This window comes from Danio rerio, chromosome 3 (assembly GCF_052040795.2).
Source record: "Danio rerio strain M-AB ecotype USA chromosome 3, GRCz13ab, whole genome shotgun sequence".
Taxonomy (NCBI): domain Eukaryota; kingdom Metazoa; phylum Chordata; class Actinopteri; order Cypriniformes; family Danionidae; genus Danio; species Danio rerio.
The window spans coordinates 44,129,651-44,135,953 of NC_141023.1; the positions used below are offsets into that span (position 1 = coordinate 44,129,651).

At 35.7% G+C, this 6,303-nt stretch overlaps 1 long non-coding RNA gene across 1 annotated transcript; it reads left to right on the forward strand.

The window, feature by feature from the left end:
* Positions 1-811: 811 nt before the first annotated feature.
* Positions 812-5,385, forward strand: LOC147846008 (uncharacterized). The gene is made up of 3 exons (XR_015481543.1): positions 812-3,281; positions 3,787-4,244; positions 5,041-5,385. It is a non-coding gene; the product is annotated as an uncharacterized LOC147846008 (long non-coding RNA).
* The last annotated feature ends 918 nt before the right edge of the window (positions 5,386-6,303 follow it).

Consider the following 6,303-nt stretch of genomic DNA (forward strand, 5'->3'; position numbering starts at 1 on the left):
CACAGGACTACGTTTTCAGAATGAGCCAGGGTTGCGTAAAACATATGCTGGATAAGTTGGCGGTTCAGTTCACTGTGGTGACCCCAGATTGATAAAGGGACCAAGCTGAAAAGAAAATTAATGAATGAGTTCATTCAGATTCGTTCAATTCGGCTAATTTGTAAATCAATTGACTCATGAGAAATGACTCGCTCAAAGATTTCTTGTTAACCTTATTTGTTAAGTGCTTCTTCAATGGTAATGCCTTCAAATCTTTGATTTAAATAGTAACAACATAAGATGTGTAAGTAAAGTCTTTAATGTTGTCAATAATGTATAGAGAACACCCCTTACCTGTAGGCTATTTTAGGCTACTGTATATGTAGTGTAGTATGGCAGCTGTTGTTCTTAACAGATATCCATTAAGTTTTGTGTCCAGGTAATGTTGCACAGGGCACTTTTTAGAGCAAGGTTATTGGACAATATTGTAGAGTGATGTTGCTTGGTTAATTTGCAGCTGAAAACTGGCAACAACTTTTTTTTTACCAAAACATTTTAAACGCAAGTTATTTTGTATACATGTATAAATCATGTACATTGCAGTTACCACCGTAACTAAAACAGGAATAGTAATGAATACTTTTTTACTTAAGTACATATTTCAGGCTGTACTTTTTTTACATGCACTTGAGTACCAAAGTCTAATCAGAGTGTCAACTTTTTACCAGAGTCATTTTATTTTTACTTCTACTTGAATAGGGGGTGTGTACTTCACAATCTCCAGAAATGTATATAAAGCCCCCTTTGATTTATTTATTTATTTTTCTTTTTTATAAATTTCCCAAATGATGATTAACAGAGCAGGGTAATTTTCACAGTATGTCTGATTATTGGTTTTCTTCTGGAGAAAGTCTTATTTGTTTTATTTCAGCTACATTAAAAGCAGTTTTTTTAAACATCATTTTAAGAACAAAATTATTAGCCCCTTTAAGCTATTTTTGGTCTACAGAACAAACCATCATTATACAATAACTTGCCTGATTACCCTAACCTGCCCAGTTAACCTAATTAACCTAGTTAAGCCTTTAAATTCCACTTGGAAGCTGCAAAGAAGTGTCATGAAAATATCTAGTCAAATATTATTTACTGTCATCATGTCAAAGATAAAATAAATCAGTTATTAGAAATGACTTATTAAAACTATTATGTTTAGAAATGTTTTGAAAAAGTCTTCTCTCCCTTAATCAGAAATATGGGGAAAAAAAATAAACAGGGGGTCTAATAATTCAGGGGGCTAATATTTCTGGCTTCAACTGTATATAACAGCCCATGTTGTGAAAATCATAAAAAATTCTATGTACCAGTATGTTTTTGGCACTTTGACAACATTTTCCTTTTTAAAATAGATGCTTAGGTAGGTTTTAACATACACGGTTTGTAGTTTTTTGTAATAGAACAATACACATCGAGGGCATTGATTCCCTCTAATTTGCATCATTATATTGTGTTTAAACGTCATAAATGAATGCAGTGTTTGGTTATTTTCTAATTGCACTCTCAGGTGTGACTGATGCACATTATTGCCCTCTATTTAATATACAGTGTATACTGCCGGGAGCCTGGTCAGAGACAAGAATATGTAAATATGTTTGAAAATAAAGCCATTAATGCTTTCAGAAAGAGCTCAGCAGAGCGCCTGTGACAAGTCATTAGTTCCTGTTTTTTAATTAACAGGTTTTAGTAAGGAACTTCGGCTTCACACTTCTGAATGTAATTTGTATTTTCATTGCACTAATAAGATGTGTCTTTAATTACCTCATGATTGCATTCAGAGGCGTCGTCTGTGAGAAAGTACAGCACTGTAATACTCGCTTCAGTGAATGAGAGACACTGTTTGATCCGCTTTGTTCAAACATGATCAATCAGTCAGTCATGAAGGCGTGATCAGCCTTGCAGTGATCTCAGTTTATTCTGGAACTTTCCAGGCATTTCAGAGGATCGTTAGTTTTTAGGAACAGGTGTGGTATCTCATGTAAACAGGTACACAGGTTTTTAAAGCCCTCATTTACTCATATTTACATCAAAAATTGGCTAAATAATGCTGATTAATATTGTTATTAATATCTTGCTCATTTTAGAATGTTTGTAATATGAAACAAAAATAATGTATTATAGTTTGAACCAGGGCTGCACAATGTATTGTTTTAGCATCGATATTACAATGTGGGAACATGCAATAGTCACATAGCTGCACATGCAATGTGGAATCAGGATTATAGTTGATCATGTACAACAGTTCAGAAAACATGATACGTTTGGAGCATTTTACTTTAACCATAATAGAGTTAACAATTATCAATTGCAATTATCAAGTGAGTTTAAAGTGTTTGGGCACTGGGATTTATTGCATTTGCAGCTTTTACAAGATTTAATAGTATTTAATAATTTTCATAATGAAGAACATATCGCACATTATGTTTTCTTTTTGTAGCAAACTGTTTGACTACTTCATTTGTGTATTTACTGTATTTATCTCTGTTTGTCATTTGTTTATTATAGTTTATGCAGATACACTCCTCTACAAAATCATCCCCTTCAATCTAATATTATGAAACACACAGGCCGGAGGTGAAACTCCGTGGTGACCCCTAAAAGGGTCAGGATTCGTTCAACGTGAGTTGATAACCCCTGGTGTCAACACTTTTGAAATGGACTCAAAAATCTCAAAATTCTAAGTAAATGTTTTCAGTTGGTAAACTTTTGTATTCTCTTCCTTAATCTCACCTTCAACCCTAACACCGGTAAATACCCTTTTCAAAACATTACACAAACTAAGAATGTATAAATTATGTTTTATTTGTGTTTCTAAAATAGTCATGTTTTGTCATTCTTCTCTATACATAACTCTACAACTCATGTTCAAGGACCGAGGATGATAACTTGCACGCTTGATGTACTTTCAAACCATGAGTTAAAGTTTTGTTTGTCTGTCTTGGGACTGTACGCACCAGCGAGTGGAACAATGGAAGTTTCCTGTTCGACTTTCCCTCTCATGTCATTGGTGAGTTAGGAGAGACTGGGAGTTACCTGACCAATGTCTTTATATACCTGTTACATCCCTCAAACCTCTGCAGAACGGTCTTGGCAAGGTCTCCAAAATCACCCTGACACAAAAAGGGCAGACCCACATGACTTGTCTGTAGTTTGCTTCATTTGGTCCAGACCAAGGGCAATAAATTTTTCTTTGTAGCAATTTCTGCCATTTTTGGGTCGTGTTCACAACACACTGATTGCTTTGGTCCGTACCAGATGAAAAAAAAAAAAAAGCATCTGACAAAATTCACATCTCTCATTGGCCAGTTGTTGTTGAACATATTTCCTAAACTGCTTTTTGATTGGTTAGAATTCACGTGCGGGAAAATGCCAATGGAACTCCTGCAAGTAAACAAACCGGCAGACACAAGATGTCGCTTTTGACTATGGAGCTACAACTACGCTGGCTGATTGTATCCCTGCTCATAGTATACTATACAGTTTGTATACATCACTTTAGACAAACTTTACATTTCGAGAATGAAATGTGGCTGCGGCTGAAAAAAACTATGTTTTCATGCATGGCACGCCACTTCAGGAGGAGGCGTCAATTAATCCATCAGGTAATGCCACCATCTCTCTCTCTCTCTCTCTCTCTCTCTCTCTCTCTCTCTCTCTCTCTCTCTCTCTCTCTCTCTCTCTCTCTCTCTCTCTCTCTTTCTGTTGGTAAAGCACTGTCAACAAATATTTTCCTCTACATCCTATAATGCACAGTGCATCAGCCTACAGCAGCTGGATTGGTACAAAAAGGCGCAGTTTCAGAATTTTTATTTTTCTAAGTTTAAAGTTTGCGTCTAACGTATCCTCCGATCTGCGACACAAACTTCACGCAAACGACAAAAGACTTCTTAAAAGACTTTATCTTCCAAGCATTAGATAAACTCACCCAACAAGAGAGACAGACCCCTTAAATCCAGTTATTTAGTCATGCTGTGCTTCTTTATCAAAAAGGTGTTTTGTAGTATTGGTGGTTCTTAATAGTTGTGTGGGACTGAGTTAGATTTGTCATTCTTTTATATAAATTCTTTATTTCCTCACTTTCTTTCTTTTCTGTGTTTTTGTTGTTATGTTTTGTATGTTTTTTTTTTGTTATTTATTAGACTGACCAATAAACCACGGTATATAACCATGTTGGATTGCATATATTCATTAATTAATTCATTAATTCATTAGTTCAGACTGCATGATTTTCAAAGTAATCGAGTCACAGATGTTTTCACACTGCATGACTATCTGGGCTAGCGTTTCGTCGCTGCTTTGTTTACACTGCAAGATGGATCGGCGACAGGGACTTTCACATTGCATGACTTTACAATAAAAAGAATCGCCGACAACTTCGTCCAAACTACGTCTCACAGCCAAAAACACGTAGTATATCTTTTGTTATTAACTACATAATTAGAAAGAAGCCTTTTATGGGGTAAAAAAAATACATGTTTGATCACCTGGGTTTAAAGGGAATTATCTATTTCTCCTTAACTTAAGTTGATAATAAACTAATTTTTTTTCTGTATGAAACGTCAAACAGACACGGGCGCTCCTGAGTCCTGTCAAACCTCCACTAGTTTTTCCTCCATTTCGTGGGTCCAAATAAACCGAAAATGAGCGCTTTTAACTTCTCCCCCAACCTCCCGCTGGCCTGCAGCAGGTATACAAACACACACGCAAGTGAATGATGCTCTCTCATTGGCTGTAGGTGATCGCCAATGTTATTTTCAGTCAAAACTCATTACACACAGCATGATTTGAATCGCCGACAGCTCCAGATATTTAGCAAGCCAAATATCTCACAGGCATCGGCAACTCATCTGCGATTCTCTCAGATCGCGTCTTTGATAGTTCATACTGTGTGATTGTCACTCACGTGCACGAGCACTGATTTGCCTGTGATTTCAGACATTTGTCGCCGATTTCTCAAAACCTGTCGGCGAGCCAAAATCGGGGCTAAAATCACACAGTCTGAACTAGGCATTAGTCTCTATTTCAGAGGTTGCCATGTATGTAATATATAAAAATTACAAATAGCCTATCATATATGAAGCAGGACATTCAATAACTGTTTATTTCATTGCATTTTAACTTTGTAAAGTATAAAATTATGGGTCTTCTCACGGATTGTATCTGATTTATTTTTTAGTCTGATTTCGTGAGAAACTGACAATTGTTCATTCCCCTTTTTCACCTCCTCGCTCCCCTTTTTCATGCCCATCATGTAGCATGTTTAGGAAAAAAACCTGAGGTAGACTTGAACTGAAAGATCAAGATCAAGATTTCATGACCCTTTAATGTTGACTTTTTATGTCTAAAAAATAATAATAATAGAAATGGTTCTTGACTAAATTTTTGACAAAAACTCTAAATAATTAAAGTATTTTTAACAGTGTTAAGCTAAGACTAGTTATTTGTAGTTTCTGTGTTAATTATGCAAAAGTTCTAAAGAGAAGTTTGATTCTCTTTGACCTTTAGAAAGCACGAGGAAACAATAATGCTTAACCCATTTAAATCTGAGAAAGAGCTTCGCATGCGTGGCCTGGTAAAGCATCTACAGCTTAAATGTTATCCTCCTTTAGAGGATTACCAAAATTCTGTAAATTGGTCAGGGTGGATTTGCAATTTTTGCTTGGTAATCAGTCCCATTTTCTCTAATGGCTTCAGTGTCCCATCTTGTTCATGTAAATGAAAATAGCTGTCGGAAGTTATTTATTTATGAAAGCGGCCTTGGTTTTGTAATAATGCTGTTTGTTCTTTATGATCCAGAGTGCCGCTTCTCTCCAGACAGAACGCTATTGTCACTCCAGAAATGTACTCTGAGAGGAATAAAAGATAAAAGGTGAAATAAATGGTTCCTCACACAAGGGAAATGCAGACACAGTTGTATAATGGCACTGTGTGATAAAAAAATAAAAATAAAAGAGAAAAACGTTACAGGAAAGCTTTTCCAACCCCACAAAACAAAAGCACTTCAGAGGGTGTCATGTGAGTCAGAACGTTCACAGACAAAACCCTGGGCATGTGTGTCACACTCCTATGCCAATTTACAGACGCTTATTTACATAACTCCTGTTATTCCTGCCTCTTTGTAATGATTTGCTCATGTTCAAAGTGGGTAAGGTAAAATTATTAATCACAAGAGTTAAGCAAATATGAGAAAACTACAGTGAACGGGATTATTTTATGATGATAAATGTATGAATTAAACATTGATAAATAAAAAATGCATTAAAACGTATG